The 17,904-nt window shown below is 37.1% G+C and overlaps 1 protein-coding gene across 3 annotated transcripts in view; it reads right to left on the bottom strand.

The window, feature by feature from the left end:
- Positions 1–17,904, bottom strand: part of AKT3 (AKT serine/threonine kinase 3) — a 150,763-nt gene that overhangs the window by 94,118 nt on the left and 38,741 nt on the right. Inside the window, exon 1 of one of the 3 annotated variants that reach the window (XM_033054284.2) lies at positions 9,154–9,224. The exons of the other annotated variants lie outside the window; for them this stretch is intronic. The gene's annotated coding sequence lies outside the window, so the exon portion shown is untranslated. Of the gene's footprint in view, positions 1–9,153; positions 9,225–17,904 lie in introns of those variants that run through there. 3 annotated transcript variants of the gene reach the window in all.

A 17,904-nucleotide genomic window follows, 5' to 3' on the forward strand; every position in this document is an offset into this window, starting at 1 on the left:
TGCCTTGTTCACACCACCCTCCAAACAGCAGCCTTTGAGAGGAGAATAGACTGTAAATTTATTGAGAGAACACTGTTAATCCTTTGGGGAGAATGTAAATGTAAACAGGACTACTCTACATCAAGGTGCTTTGACAACAAAAATCATCTGCATAAACACATGCTCAACAACAAACAGGTGTTCTATTTCACAACTAGCGCCCATTTGATGCTTTCAAGTAGGCATTATGCACAAACTGTTAGAAGTACTTTGAAACCAGCTGCAATTACTATAATTAGCTGTTTTCCTACACTTTGGTGGGGTTTTTTTCCTGTACCTGTTCAGTATTGTGCTGGTTGCAATCTGTAAACCAAAGTGAATCTGTAAAGCTAAGGTTCTAGCCTCCTGCTCAAAGTTTGCTATCCTCAGTTCAGCAACCCCCATGCTAAGTTCATACTTATCATTAAAGCGCCACCAGTTAAAAGATGTTGGCATTTAATAACTTAACAGTCCTACAATTGTCAGGTCAGTCATTTAGTACTCATAATGAATAGGAAAACAGGACAATTGTCAAAACAGCAGCATAAAAATAGTAAATCTTCAATGTTCAGTATTTTCCTTTTTTACAGAAATGTCCCTAGGAACACACAAGATTAATTTTTAATAACAAGAATTTTACTTCTAGTCCTATCAGACAATGGGTGGTGAACATTCTTGCTTGCAGACAGCTACTCATTCTAATATGTTCCAAGTAAGTGTTTTTAAAAATTATTTGGTCAGAGTGCAAGTACTTCCTTCTGCTTAATGAGTACAAAATACTTACAAAGTACCTCTACCTCTTCTTTAATTGTATTAATATTATGTGTTCAAGCATTTTTCTAGTCTATCTCAGCCTTTCATGGGCATCTACACAGCTTAGTTTTCAGCAGTTCCAAATGCTTCACCATAGTGATGCATTTCTATAGGTGAATTCAAACCAAACAAATCTAGTGTTCTAGAAGTCTAGACGGTTCCAAAGTCCAACCATAATGGACTAACTTCATAAGTCTGGCAGTGCCACCTACAGATAGCTAAAATCCAACTCTCCTACCTCATAGTTCACCAGATTTTAACCACTGAACTGAATAATTTCATATTCAGAATCTGTTGAGAGATTTTATTTTTTTTTTTACCTGCAAATGAAAAGCTCAACAAGCTAAGATTAGGACTTCTCAGGGAGTAAGAGCATTACTGGGAGGAAGGGCTACAGATGATAAATACACAGTACTAAAAGGACAGGCAGCAGAGGAAAAGAGGCTCCTGTACCTTTGGTGAAACAGGCAGGAAAATCTAGTACCAGCATAAAAAAATCTACAACACAGCACCTTTCCAAGACCTGGAGACAATCTACTGCTGACCAGTTTATTTCACATCCTCCACCAACATCAAAATGTACCTGAGATCCTTATAATACCTTTTGCATTTGTAACAGAAGACTTACAGCGTTTTGGACATCCATGCTGGGTGAGTAAGAGTGTTCTATACATTTTTAACAGCCACTACTTTCTTCCCACCAACTTCTGCTCAAGTGGAAATCATAAAACTTCTTCAATTGTGTTGGGCCAGCCAAGCAATACATTGTATACGTAGAAATTATTTCCTAAGAGGCCAAAACAATGACCAAAAACATTAATAAAGGATTGTAATATTAAAAAAAAACCTACATTTTTTTTAGCAATTAAAAAAGAAAAAATAAAACAGGAAGCATTGTCTACAAAATTCCAGAAATAACTAATTTTTGGCCTTCTTCCAGAGACACCATCGTTTGTGAAGCTCAGAGGACAGCAAATCAACAGGTACTCACTCTCATTTACACTATTAGCTGTTATGACAAAGATGTACATAGTGAACCCAACAATTTCCATTGTACAAACAATCCCCACAATGACATAAATTTTTTTCTCTGCTGCTTCTTTCTTAAAAAACAGAAAGATCTGGTAAGCTATAAAAAGAAAAAAAAAAAAAAAGGATGACTGTATCTACAGGCCATATATTCAAATATGAAGAAACACAAGATTCAGTTACTTTGAGCTTTTCATGTACACTAACAGCTCTAACATTGTCTTGTATTGGTCATCTTTGTGATTTGTGTTCCTAGCTCTCAATGTGTAACAATCCAAAATCAAATTTCACAATACAGTAGCACTCAGCCACTTAAAAAATGCAAACACTGCATATCATCAACACCACTATCCATCCAACCTGCAGTAAAGTCAAAGCAGTTACGCATCTTTTTAGTAAGGGGTATCGTTTTTATGTCAGTTTATTTCCCTGAACCAACACTGCTTGCTTAGATGAACACTGCTGCTACACCAGAAGATGTAGCTGAAATGCACATGCAAAGGTCACAGTTCGCAAGCCCCTCTTTGCCCTTCTAGGGAGGGACAGACATTAGCTTAGCTAATCTTTCCATCTCAATCACAATCACAATTTCTCCATCTCATCACATGAATTGATATGCAATAGTTTAAGCTAAATCTTCTGATTTTTTCATAAAACATGGTAAGAGTTAGCAATTTGTTACAGAATTTCTGATGGGAACAGTAACTTCTACTGTCACCACGTGAAGAGGTTGCAAGGGGGAACAAACAGCTGTGAAATGCTTCAACAGCTCCAAGCAGATACACAAATATGGTTCTGCTATTTTATTGTCAAGTAACTCAGCTATATGCTAAATAGAAAAGACTATAAGGGTGCTCACTACTCATTCATATCACCACACAAAGTTACAGGCAGACACATCCGCTTTCTGTTTGTTTATTTAAGACTCTTTGTGAGACTCAAAGGCAACTAATTAGGAGAAATAGTCTATTGAATTCCAACATAAGGAGGACGTTAGCCTGGTTTCCCATTTATATACACAAGAATGTAGTGTTCCTGCATTTCAAGTAAAAGTTGTAAGACAGAGTTAAATAAGTCACTATCAGCATTTGCAAAGAAATGTACATTATTTGTTACAAGTATTAAAGCTTTAGAAACTATCAGCATCCTGAAAAACCCACGCTTATGTTTACATTTACTGTAATACATGTATATGAGATCAGTATGGTACATTCTAAACAAATGCTTTGAAATCAATGTTTAAGTGCATTCGTCAAAGAAAAAATAAAAATAATAGTCAGCCATGGGTTCCAAAGAAAGAAACATAATTTTAATAGATCATTCTGAACCTTATAGCCCTACAATTATCTCTGGTTTATTGTTTCATTACATTCTTCTCTTTAAAAAACTTTTTCCATGAATGCTGCATCCACATTTTTCATTTTTTGCATGTATTCTGATGAAAGGTGAGATCTTTCTAGAAAGAGATGGGCAGATGAAAAGGATATATTTTTTTGCATCAAGCTTAAGTTCTCAGGTAACATTACTAACAAGTCTTTCACCAGAGTATTGTTTCAAGATTACATTCTTCCTGAACAACAGTATAGAGTGGTTACACATACATTGGATCTGAGAAGGTCAGACCTGACTGCTGGGTTTCCCTAGGAAGACTGAGGAACTTCGGGGAGGATCAGCTGCAAAAGCTCAGGTAAGCAAGCAGGGTGAAATCTGAAGGGGGATGATCAACCCTTCCTTTCAGCATTCTATGAGTAATTTGTTAGCTACCATCCATCAGGAATGAAAAGGTGACTAGCACGAGCCAAAATATCACACCTACACAGCCCTTGTGTCTATTTCTCATATTATTTTGAAGTCTCCCTGTTTAAGAGAACTAACTTACAATGCCAGAGAAATTGTGGTATTTATCAGTATGCTGAAGAAAGCATGAGCAATCTAACAGTGTTCAACATTCTCCAAATGAAGCAGGCCATAGTCATAGCCTGTAGGCTTTGTTGGCTAAACTTTACCCAAAAGTTTTAATGAGGTCAGGATTTAATTGTTGGCAAGAGAAGGAAAGCCTCTTTTCAGAAGGTCCCCCTTTTGTGGCAAGGGCTCCATACAGGCTGGGTACATGACTGTCTATTGCAAAAATCATTTAGGACTGCTATGACTGGAGATGCAAAGCAACAGAGGAGCTGCAGCTCAGACTGGGTGACAGAGCAAGCTAAGAGGACTAGCTAATGGGAGCAGTCAGACAACCAGGTTCAGAAGTAACTAGCAGTGAACAAAGGAGCAACTAGAAAGGCTGCCAGAAACAAGCTGGTGTGGACAATACAGTGCTTAAATCAAACACTCCAGAGCACCAAAGTTCGCATAAGGGTGACCACTAAAGCTGTAACTGCTCATACAGCCCTGGCATCTGGGACCAGGGAACTACCCTGTCCATGAGCCAGGGCACCAACAAACCTCATGAGACACAACCAGAGGAACAGGAATAGTGGTAGGCTACTTTGGCATCCATGGCCTCATAGCCATAGAAGATTTAGGTTATGGCTACTGCCAACATGTGTTGGGCACAGTTATTGATATTGTTAACTGTATTACCAACAGTTCAGACTTCCCAAACTGATCTTTCATTGTCTTTCACTCCTTTTAATTATTTGCTGCAATGGTGAAAGTGCTGTCTATAGACCAGCTAGAAAATGCAATTTGGTGTCTTGGCAAGAAATTAAGTCAGTGACATTTAAGTGTTTCTGTAAAGACCCCTCAAACACCTAACATCATCCTTTCTCACAGACCAAGATTCTAGAAAGAATCCACTCCCCCACGTGCTGTAGGTTGCATTCTCTGGCTGCCTCCATATTTGACATTCCTCCTAATTTCCTGGGAAAAAATAATCCCCAAAACATACAAGATCATAAGCTCACAGAAAGCATACATACTCTGTGAAATCCTTCTTCATTGGACTGGGCGACAGGATTCCAATCAACTGCTTTGTTGTTTAACAAAGAGAGCACTACTTGTACAAATATTTTAAGTAAGTACACTTTCAAAAGCAGTTTGTTAAACATGGCTATGTAATAAATAAAACACTGTAATACATTTACAGCTAAGGCAGACTACACGAAATTTGCTTACATCAAAACACCCATGGCAGAGTTAGCATACTGTGATGGAGATCAGAGTACCCTGCACCACCCTAACCATAGCACAGCAACTCTTTCTAAGCTGTGTCTTTGTGGTGCACACTGCTGCAGCCCCAAGGCAGCACAAAGCAGTTCTCCTCTCCCGTTCCCAGCAGGGACAGGGGCTGTGAGTGGCTCTGGGAGCAACACTTGGGGCTGATGTCATGCTGGAGGCTGCCGAGAGAAACTGTACCAGGGAGTGTCAAACCCTGGCACTGTGTAGGGGATCAGCACAGGGGGCAGGTTGGAAATCTGGCCTGGGACCAGCGAGACTTTAGATCACGATTTCACTCGGGAAGGCAGCTGTAGCAATAAACACAACGTTCGCTTCTGTTCCACGGGATGTCTCAAATGTAAACATTCACTCTATAGCTGAATTCCCAGTTTACATTACACTAAGCACAAAGAAGAAATGCAAATAGCTGACCTCTAGTAAGGCTAATAAATCTCTCAGTGTTGATTTCCAAATACTTTCAGATAATTCCCTTCCCCACTTCCACAAAATACCTTTGGAGTGACATCACTACGGTTTTAAACAGCAAACTACATTTATGACCCTGAGAAGTTAAACAGAAGGAAGAAACAATGAATGAGATCATCCGAGGAGAGGGGGGATGTTTCTTTTCACAAATTACCGCCACTTTCTTTTTTTCCTTTTATTTTTTTTAATTTTTACTTTAAAAAAATTTGCATCCTAAAGCTCTTCTCAGTCTTTCCATTATGTAACAGTTCTTTAGGAAACAGCCAGCTACCCTGACAACTGGGATGTTTTGCCAGAGTGGCTTTGTCTAAATCCTAAAGCAGTACTTGGCTATGCGCTGAGCCCAGTGCCTGCCTGTGATCTGAATGCCAATTAAGAGTGCTGCCCTTCTTGTCTGACAAGTCAGAGACTTAAAGGTCCATCTGAGGTCAGCAAACTGTCTGGGCTACTTTTATGAGCTTAAGAGACTAAGAACCACAGCCAACAACACGGTCTTTCCCTTCAAGTGTCACACTGAGCAAAGACCATTTCATGTACAATTGTCATTACATTTTATTTAAAGCAGAAAGAAAAATATTCATGTTTTACTTCAGTTTGCTCCCAAGTCTTACTTTCACTCCCTGCATCACCAGTGAAATTCAACCTCCTAGTGGACAGGTAGTGATGAAGACTAAACTACTTGCACTTTGAAGTCAACCAAATAAACATCCTGGGGTGCATCAGGTGGCCAGCAGGTCACGGGAGGTGATCCTGCCCCTCTACTCAGCCCTGAATGCTGTGTTTAGTTCTGGGACCCTCAGCACAAGAAAGACAAGGAGCTACTGCAGAGGTCCAATGGATGCCACAAAGACAACATGGGGTCTGGAGCATCTCCTGTGAGGAGAGACTGCAGGAGTTGGGCCTGTTCAGTCTGGAGAAGAGAAGTCTGAGAAGGATCTCATTAATGCATTTAAACTCTCAAAGGAGGGTGCCAAGAGGAGGTGCCAGACTCTCTTCAGTGGTGCCCAGTGACAGGATGAGGAGCAATGACCATTGACCAAAACACAAGAAATTCCACCTCAAGGAAGAACTTGCTGCCACTGAAGGTGTCAGACTGGAACAGGCTGCTCAGAAAGGTTGTGGAGGTCTCCTCCGCAGACATTCAAAACCTACCTGGACTCATTCCTGTGCAACATGCTCTAGGTGACCCTCCCTTGACTGGAGGGGTTGAACTGGATGATCTACAGCGGTCCCTTCCAACCCTAACAATTCTGTGATTCTGCGATATCCAACATTCAATTAACAAGACTAACAAAAACTCATAGTGAAATACAAAATAATTCCAGTTTGGCATATGCATACTAGCTCTGTACAGGCTCTACATTATTTGACTCACCAGCCTTCCTATGAGTCCCCATTCAAAGAAATCTTATATATATATATGTGTGTGTGTGTATATATATATATATGACTATACGCAAAGCTTGCATTTTTTGTTGCAAATCATGAGAAACAGTGCAACAGGCAGAAATGCAATCAAAATGCGGTTTAGCTGAATTTTTTATAAGCACTTCGAAATATTCTTCTTTTGACATTTTCAAGAGGTCTTTTAAGATAGAAATGGATATCTAATTTATCGCTATCAGGAGTTATAAGGAAGGAGTAACTTCCTTTCCACTCTTTCACATAGTTTCTTCTTTTGGATGTAGAGACAATTATCTGGTAACTACACAAAATATTATTTTCCTCCCTACTATTGCTTTTCATGTATACAGTGAAATCCTTGTCCTATGAGCTCTACTGTGAATGCCAGATTTTTTGTAAATATTTTGCTAAAACTATGAGCTGAGACAATTTTCTAATCTAATAAACTATCATTTATGTTCCTTGTTTTACCACCTTTCCATTGTAATTGGCATTTTAAGCTTTAGTTCTTCTCATGGGAAATTGCAGTTTAAACACTGAATTTTTTACACATGAGCATCTTTAATTAACCCCCAAAGGAAACGATACCCTGCTTTCCAGGATGATGAAGACAACTAAATTTTGCACAAGGTATTACTCTACTGTTTCCATGAAGGCTTAGTGAGAACCCACATTACTGGATATTAACATACATTCCAGAGATAAGATGAAGAAGAATTGGAATGCAGCTATCGATTTTTTTACAGGGCATTTTAATTTTAGACATTACAGTTCAAAAATTAATGAAAAAAAAATGCAAAATTGGTCATTAACTTGTCAGATAATACCACAAAGTAAAGAGACATTTAAAGGAGCAGTTTCACTGAAACTAAGGCTAGATCTCCCACTGAGAAAGGCTGCTAATATGTGTTTGAACTTGCAAACTCTTCCTTGTACAGCTACATTAAGAACTTACTGTGATATATTTTTAGCATATGATCTTGAGGAGGAGGTTGCATTTTTCCTTTATTTTACCTACAGTAATTCATTCATTCTGAATGTTACTGTGAGCAAGAGGGAGAACTGGTATGGAGTAACACTTACATAATTGATAAAACAAAATTCTGTGTGATATTTATAGACACATAGATGTATATTTAAAGTTGCATTAAAAATATGAAATGAGAACTAGGTTATAGAGCAGTCTTTACACAGAAAGAATTCAATCAAGCATATCTTGTATTTTTTTCAGTCCATCTCCTTCATTATAGTATCTTAATTTTCCTCATATCTCAAAATGCACATCCTAATTCCTGGCTAAAATAGGAATTGCACAGATATATCCCTACATAAAATTTAGACAAAATATTCTCAAATCTTTCTCCCAACTTTTAACTCAGGATTCCAGTACTTCTGCTACAAAAGTCTACAAAGCACTGTATGCACATCTCATATCAGTGAGCTCCTCTCTGAAGTTTCTAACTTTTATATGGCACATCTTTAACTCACATTCACTCTTCTGCATTCACAGGCTGTTGAGGTCTCATGGAAATCTTCTCTCTTAATTATGTGCTGAGCAAAATGCTTCTTAAGTCAGTGTTTTAAAAAAAACCCTTCAGATTTCATAGAACAGCAATAGAAATTGCATCAATATTAACATAAACAGTGCCTCAGGGCCAAAACCATCAATTTCCATGACATAAAATTGAGGCATTCTCTGCCCCAAATAAGTATTGTGACCTTCCAAAATAATCAAGGCAGTCTTGTATGACCATGGAAAAATAACCCTTTATCTGATGAATTTTACAACCTCAAAAAGAGTAGGAGCAAGTTTCTGAGAAAAACATAAATAAATAAACACTGCACCAATCTGTTACCCCAAGTATTCAAAGTCTTCAGCCATGCTTACTGTACTGCTGAGAGGCACATGCCTGACACCCCTCCCACAGCAACACACCTTCAGGTTCACAGTCAGTGGACAAATCAGTGACTGACAGCACTGGAAGACAAACTCCATGAAGAAGAAATCCAAAACTTCCTCCACAATTTCAAGTAATCAGTTCCTTAGTCAGTTCTTGTCCCCTGGGGAATTCCCCATGGATTTTAGAAAAGTAAATTTTCAAAGTTTTGCAGCTTTCGTGTTAGACCAGAACTGCAACTATTAATTTATCTTAACAGCCTCCTGATTATTGGTGAGCATCAGGAAAAACAATATATTGAGTGAAAAATATTAAGAAAAATAACATAATGAAACTAACTGCTTACTTTGATTTCTGTCTTTTGTCTTCTCTCACAGTATCCATGCAGCATCACAGTAGTCATAGGAGAAACTATCCTACATACTGACATCACTTACAACAACCCACTGAATACATGGCCACAACATCCACATCCACTAACAGACAAAATCATTGTGCTCAGCACTACGCAGGAGCAGTTGAAACACAGAATTTCAAAAGGATGTTGACCAGCAGAGTATCAGCTGATGTCTGAAATACAAAGAAGCCATGCAGGTTTGACAAAGTCTCACTGTTAAAGCACATTTTACTTTGGGGAAAAATAAAAACAAGCAGATTTTTATGTATTTGGGATACTATTGTGATAAATATTTATATATTGAGCACAGAAGAGCAGCAGTTTGCTCAGTGGAATATAAATCTTGTAAGTAAGCCACCTTATCTGGGCAATTTCATTTGGATTCACCTTTTCAGGAACTAAGAAACAAAATATAATTTCTCCAACTCCTTTTTTTCTCCCTCTGTTCTTCTCCAGTCTTTGTCATTCTGTAGTTTTATTTCTAGCCCTGATCTTATATTTCAATCTCCTTTTACTCACTTTGTGCAAACACAAAGCTACTGTTCTTTCAGTGTTTTAGGAATTGCCTCTAAAACAAACCCCCAAGGCCCATTCAAGCCTACAAACATAGAGCAATTTTCTGCAGCATTAAAAGCCACTGTGTTACATTTTCTTCCAATGTGAAGGTGTCCACTTCATTAAATCTGTAAGAACCAATTGCAAAGGTAGAGATTATCCTTGAAACAACTGACATCATACATGTGAGCATAAAAGTCGAGTTCACAACTGAATCACATTCCCTACCTTTTGCTAAAAATTTTGCATATGACAAGAGGAAAAAGGAAAAGTTCTGAGAAAATGACCAAAGATGTGTTTCAGCATGCTGAACAACTGTGTGATTTTGAGATCAGGTCAGAACTTCTTACATGCCTTCACAAGAAATTCCATAAATGTCTGATGCTGATCATCGCCGCTCCTTTCAAACAACTTTTGACCTTTCCACAGCTGCCTATATGTGTACATTCACTGCCTCCTCTTCACACAACTCTGACTTTAAAAGGATTTTAATTACAGATACACAAGTTTGATCATGTTTTTGAGGATTTTCACCCGAGTGGCTCTGCTGGAAAATCCTGCCTATAAACTTCTTTACGTTTACATGTTAATACAAGAAATTGCATTAAGTGCTTTATCAAGGCTTTTCCTGCTAAAAGACAAATGAGTTAAGCAGCATAAAACATAACAGCTCTCCTTCAAAGCAAATACTCTGCTTTCTCGACTATCCTTTCTAACCTTTGGTACTTCACAAAGGATGGTCTACCTTTGCATTTGTTTATGTGGTAATTCAAGAAGTGTTACCCAGGCAAATTTTCTGAGCCATTCTGATTTCTTCTACACTCTTCAATACTAATACGGCTTAAAGAAATTCTAATTTGTGTTCCAAATGAAATCCAGAAAAACTGAAAACCAAAAAAACGTTACATCTGAATTAAGCAAATTAGTACAAACTACTGTCAAGGAAAAAAATTAATGAGCAACAAAAAAACTCAGAAAAACTGTCAAAACAGCCACTGTAAAAATAAATAACATCTCAGAAATCTGAGGTTTCTTTTTTATGAGTTTCTAAGTATTTCTATCAGAAACCTTCCCATTTACACAGACTGTCCAGGTTTCCAAACAGCACTCAGCAATGTCCTTAACCTAAAATCCTCAATCTCCACTAGACAAAAGGGTTGGCCTTCACTATAAAAATAAACAAATTTCAAACAGTTAGAAAGTAAGTATAAAAAGTCAAAGTGGTCAGTTTTCATGATTAAAATCAAGGTCATCATTGGAACCTTTCAGTGACCTTCCCTTGAGTCCAATATATCAGAGATGATCAGCAAATGAAGGTAAGGGATGGTAAACCAAGGCTGATGATGACACAATATTGTCCTGGCTAGTAAAGAGGAAAGCCAGCTGTGAAGAAATGCAGAAGGTCATAACATCTTTCCTTCTTTTTTTTTTTTTTCAATTCTTCTCTAGCATCAAATATTTGCCACTAGCAGAGACAAGACACGCATCAGAGTAACCACTAGTGCCATGCTTAGTTTGTTGTTCACTTGCAGGAGAACAGGTCCCTTGTAGACAAAACCAAACCAAGTCAATAGTCAGCTCCTAGGTGAGTGTTCCAGGACTTGCACAGTCATAACCTCTACTTTGGAGATGAATATTGTTAAATGGGCTCTGTTTGCTTCTAATGGCTTCTCATGAATAATACTTCTAGGCAGGGGTCTTCTATTCAGTATCAAAATGTTTCAGAGATTCTTTCTCAAATCCTGGTCTCTATCTACAGGTGGAACTATAATCCCTTGGAAACAGAGGCCAAGTCTCTCAAAAAAATAGAATTAGAGCATTTTAACTTTTGGACCCAAGTGCTGTAACCACGAGTACTGTTTATTTCAAGCCTGGATGGAGAGAAGAAAAGTAATTTTCCTGTGTGAATTTTAGCTCTTTCATATTGTTTCAGCAAGAGTTGGCCACATTTAAGCCACATTCACTTCAAAATATGATTTCCAAATTACATCACACTCTTACAGACTTCTTACATTAAGAGAACCAGTTGTGAAAAGGAAGTAACAACTCTGCCACCACATACCTAGAGAGCCTTGCCAGACATCAAAGACAAAGAGTACAAACTCTTTTCTTACCACCTGTGCAAAGAAAAAACCCAAGTGTCATCTACTGTCAACATCATTCTCTGGTCATCTGGACTGCAGACTTCCAGAGTGCTAAACAAGGTGCTGGACATACTCCTCCCCTGTGTGCCAATCATCTGTACTGTCACACCAGACACATTATTTTGACAGACCAACAAGTCTCGACTTCTGGGACAATCAAGAAGTTACCGCTACCCATCTTCTTTGCACAATTAATATTAGAAATAATTTTCAATAATTACATCTGGTGTTAAACAATTTTAAGGCTTTGATTTATCAAAAGTCAGGCAATTTTATTCCAAACAAATAAATAATTCATGTACTTTACAGATACTCTAAAACACATTTACATTTTAAAAGCTGTTTGAGCTCCGTATTGATTTACCTACTATGCTTTTGCCAAATAAATGGAATATTCATGTTCAGCTTATATGCACTTAAATTATAAGTCTGTATTTTGAAACCTTTCCTTAACATGTAAATCAATTCCTTTAAATTACCTTATGCTTTTCAGAGAAGAGTATGTCAAGACTGTTCAACCTCTTTACCTTCTTCCTTCACAGTGCAACAGTTATCAATCTCTGGAACAAAATCCGAGATTGTTGAAGGGCAGCATCCCTATATTATTCAAAGCATGAAGGAGCACACAGAAGCATGGCTGACACCAGCTGCTTGAACAGTAACCTCAGCAGTCTGAGCTAATTCCCACCTTACTTACAGGTACTGTTTCCACTAATTTATCTGAAGCTGAATACAAGTTGAAGCAAGTTAAGTCAGTTATTTCTCAGGAATTTAGGGGAAGGTACACGGTCATGCTATTGTATAAAGATATTATAATCAATCTTCTGTCAAAAATCTACTATCATTAGGCTTTGGAACTTGCTGTTTGGCAGAGAATGCATTGGCTGTCAGAGACGTCTGTAGGTAGAGCCATTGAGATGTTATTAATATCAATATTTAGATACAGATATATATAGTCCACATCTGCTAGGAGCTGCCTGGCAGCAGCTCCCCAAAGGTGTGTTACACAGGCCACCTTCCCTCCCCTGATGTAGAGACCAGTTGTTATTTCCTGCAATTGCTCCTTCTGACAATCAGATTTCTGCAACAGAATGAGAACAGAGGGGCTCTTCCTTCCACTCCAAGTATTACTTTAATGATGTCTGGATAGTAGAGAGATGAAGGAAGCAGTCCACATGGAGTAATTTACACCAGGATAAATGCACTGCAGAATTCTGAATGAGGCAATGGGGCAGCAGGTGATAAAAACAACAAGCTGGCCAGACTGGGTACTTGGATGGCTGGAACACTTAGAAGTTGAGAGAAATTCAAAATTGTCATAGAAATGAGTTGAAAGCATGGAGCAACAGCTGGGACTCACAATGTTCTGAGAAGACCCAGAGAAAGAAGAGGGCCATATTTGGACTGCATACATGCAAATGGAAAGTAGCAGGACAATCAAAGGAAGAGAATATGAATCTTGAAGGAAAGCACCGATAAGGACTTGTTACAGCCACCAGTTACATGTTTAAAGTGCAAATGTCTGTTCTAACCCAAATTGAGAGATCGCTCCACGTGATACTATTACCTTTTAGTTGGCTTTTATATAGGAAGTCACATCCAAAGCAAACTCCTTTAAAAGGATGACCAGGTAGTTACAAAGGAAAGTATTCAAAAAGTTTAAAAAAATTCCAGAACTAAAGCTGACTACACAGGTTTAATTTCAGGTACATACATATTTGCATGGGAACTCTGCTCCTGTCACTAAGCAAAAAACTACTCAGTATTTCCTTTATTCTTTATTTAGGAGTTGGACTCAACTTTGCTTCATAATGTCTAATGTCTATTAAAATTCTCCAGTAGATACATTGAATTTAAAGACCTTGATATACAGGTACCTATTAGAAAGTTTACTGTGTATGCATATTAAATACAGTCTTAATTCTATGTGTATACATTTGAAAATTAATTTTCCATGTAACATGATTATTTACCTACACTTTAATTCATCTTTTTATTTCAAAGAGTAACTATTAGCATACTGTATTTTTTCTTGCATTTCTGTGTCTAGATATCTCCCCAAAGAAAACAAAAAATGAAAACTACAAACAACACCCCATAAAAACCAACCAAACAAACAATTCAACAACAGCAACACAAGGAAAACCTCCAAACTCAATGGTAACTGCAGTAACAATATTCAATCACAGCATCAAAAAACTGGGAACTGTAAAGTGAAATTGTCCCAGCTCATATAGAATAAAAAAATACATGAGTGCATCTTTCACAGTGTTGGACTGCTGAGGAAAATCTAAAAAGAAATTTAATAATTTCCTTTACATATTTCCTGCAATTGTTGATTTTTTCAACGGGTAACAAAGAGTTGGAATAAAAAATTCCTATTTTCTTGAAAATTAAAAAAAAAAAAACCCTGCAAACAGTTCATATTTCACCCCCAGCCCCAAGCAAAGCCCCAAACCACAGCAAAAATTACAAATACAGATCTGCGTCTCAATAAGAAATGTCACATGCCAAATGTGACATTTTAATATTTGAGTGCTTGGAATTATTTCAATACACAAAGCTGAAAGACTGTTTTAAAGAGAAAACAAACAAACCAATAATAATGCTTTCTTGCTTTCTGCTCTTCTGAATTACTTTTAAAAAATAATATCAAGTAAATTAAGCTTATGCTGTCATCTAACACCTCTAACAAAGTGATCATCAACAGAACAGGAATTTGTTCTATGTTACATCGGTCTCCCGTATGAAACTATGAATACCTGCCTTTCATGTCTCTTCATAAACCTGTACTCATTCCACATGTTATAGAAATTAACTGATTTAATTAATTTATAATATTTCATTTATGATGTACGTTTTCAGTAAAATACACTTTATCTTCCTAAACAAATGCAGAAGGAAAATTTGTCTATCATAACAAACAAATTTTCTATACCTCTTTTTTTAATTATTAGTATCATAGCTTAACACTAAATAACACTCAACTGAACATTCAAAGTTTTAAGTAGGAAAGTGGTTTGTCAATATTATTTTTTTACAGTCTTTCAACTCAGAAGAAAAGCTCACCAATAGTGTGGGGGGTGGTCTGATGGTGATTTATTTTAAATTAATTTCATCAATATTTTCCTTCCTCCTATGATTTATACAACTATCAATAACCACTAAGAGAAACTCAACCTTTCACTGTAGCATATAATTGTGTTCTTTATACAGTACGCTTTTACTGCCATCCATTAAAAAACCTAGTTTCATCATTCAATCAATATACCATAGTATTTTGCAGTAAAATGATATCTGGTGAAGAAAGAAATGTATCAGAATGATCTCTTTTATCTGGCTGATGCATAATCAATGATCCTTCCTCTACAGATGGCTATGAAAGCATCCAAAAATGCTTAGATGTGAGAGTTCATCATGTGCCTCAAGATGCTTTTTTTTTAATTAGATTTTTAACATACACCCTCTGCCCTGATCACTAGTCCGTTCTGGGCTTCAGTGATTTTTAACAATAAATAATTAAATACGTGAATAGCTGAAGCCCTGATCTTATCACATGTGGCCACACAATTCATGCATTAAAAGTATAACACCGATGATTTCAGATGTGAGCACTCTGTAATTAAGCACACCTATTTGTAGGCAAATGGGCTAAAATAAAAACATACAAATGTCACCTGCAGGAAACAGCTAAAATAAAAATATACAATTGTCTCATGTACACAGCACATCAGGCTTATCTAAATTGGACATTAAGTGTGAACTGACTGAATGTCAAGTCTGCCTCCCCACCCCATCACTCCACCTGCACTGTCAACAAGTACTCATCCCTTCCTGCTCCAAAAGAGGAACTTATTCACAAAGTTCATTTTAGTTAGTCAAAAACTCCACACACCAAGGAGTACATTAAAGCTTCCTTTTTACAAAAACCACCAAAAAGAGAAATGGAATCACTGTAGGAAAGAATGCCCAAACGAATTGTGCACACTGCTGGATGTCTTGGCTGCGTGAACAGGGCACTCCCATGGCACTGAGGAAGTCTTGTCTTCCTCAGGCTGCTTCCCTCTCCACTAATAACCCAGATAACAAGACACAACCCCCCATTTGCTACTTCCCAGCAGTGTGAGAATTTCTCCAAGTATCAGCACATTTTTTTCACTCTCTTGTAAGAAATAGATAGCCACATCCAAAAAATGATTGCTACCACACTCCTAGTAATAGTTAAAATCCCTTTGACACCTTCTTTGCTCTGCAGCCACAGTAAAGGCTGCATGACAAAGCTTTGAAACTGAAGCTGCAGCTACTATGAAGTCAGATAATCCAGGCAAAATTTCTGAGCAATAGAGCTCCTTTAGAACCAAATTAACTGTCATTTTCATTAAGAAAAGAAAAAACAAGCCAACCCACAGCTTGCATTTCAGTTGATACTGAAATACAGAAAAAAAAACATGACTAGCAAAACAATTCTTATTCAACTCAGAATACAATTCCCACTTAGCCTCCATCAGCATACATCCTTTACCTTCTCCCAGCACAAACAGCAGGTTTCTCGTGCATCCATTGCTTCCTCCATCCCTACCCAAAAACCACCCCACCTTTCTCCTTACATTTTGTTCCTCATTTTCACCTGAAATATTTTTATTCTCTTCCTCATTCATGTGTCACCATCACTAAATTATTCTATCCTGAATTTCTCATTCTGCTTGTTGACACTGAAATAATAAAGCTTGAAATTTGCCCTAGGTTATTATAATAGATGAATGAAACTTAAAACTAGGTAAAGCCTCTGATTACTTTAATTACAAAATACAACACTTGTTTACTCTCTTACAATCTTTATTTACAGCCTCCTAAGGAACAGCAGAACTGCCTCTCAAGAAACATAATACAGTTTTATTAGAGCTATGTAGACTGAATTAGAAAGAGTTCCCAAAATATCTCTGTCTTCCTTTTTACGACATAATACATTACAATAGCTGATTAAAGTAAATTTCAATATATTACAAATAGGGTGAGTAACATGCATTTTCTACCAATCTCTCAAAAATATTTTACTCTCTTACTTTGAGGACATGCATCTAAACATTCTGTGGTAAGTTTCACATTTTATAAAGTAGAGGTCAAAATGCAAATAATCGCAATTAATGCTACAAAAATCAAAAGGCTGTCACAGATGAACTGTCCGCCTCAGAAAATTTCACCAAGGTGCAACACTGTCATGGCAATATTTTTTTTTAATTTCTTATAAAACATATAAAGAATCCTATTTCATGCACGACAGAAAATGAGTTTAAATTGTAGTAACAAAGAGCCACTAATAGAAGAAGTGAAAAAATGGAAAGTCTATATTTAACTTGGTGCTCAGTCATTAGAAAGGTGCCCCATAACGACCATATGTTACTCAAATATGTTATCACACCTACAATTTCATCATATGTCTCCCAAGAAATTAATTAGCTCTAACTTTTTCAACTTTGACAAAAATGTCTGCAGTAAGTCAGATTACTAGCTGTTGCAAATGCTTCAAAATTCAAAGCTTGCCTCAGCTTTTATTTAACCTTTTAATTACAATCATTGAATAACATTTGGAAGGCAGATGTTCCTTTTTTTTTTGCATATGTGGTTATTAATAAAAAGACCATTTATTTTAAATTAATATTACTTTTTCAAGTGCAAAAATGCTATGAAGACAATCTTTATACAGCAAAGAATGGATACATCAGCAACACTAAAACACCAGTTACCTTAATTAGGAGGAATAACCCGGAGAGAATGAATTCCAATAAAAAAATCACATGGTGTGATCCATTTACAATAAAGAATTGGAGCAGATCAGGAATCTCTGCTGATCTGAATATATTGAATCAACACAGAAGAGCTCACCTTTCACCTGTCACCTCAGGTCAGAAAAAATAGAGAGAATTATGTTTAAGCTTGACATGGGCATGATGAGAATTAAGTAATTCCGTATTTACCTTATATTCCATAAAATATCAGGGTA

The sequence above is a fragment of the Catharus ustulatus genome, chromosome 3, assembly GCF_009819885.2.
Source record: "Catharus ustulatus isolate bCatUst1 chromosome 3, bCatUst1.pri.v2, whole genome shotgun sequence".
Lineage (NCBI taxonomy): Eukaryota > Metazoa > Chordata > Aves > Passeriformes > Turdidae > Catharus > Catharus ustulatus.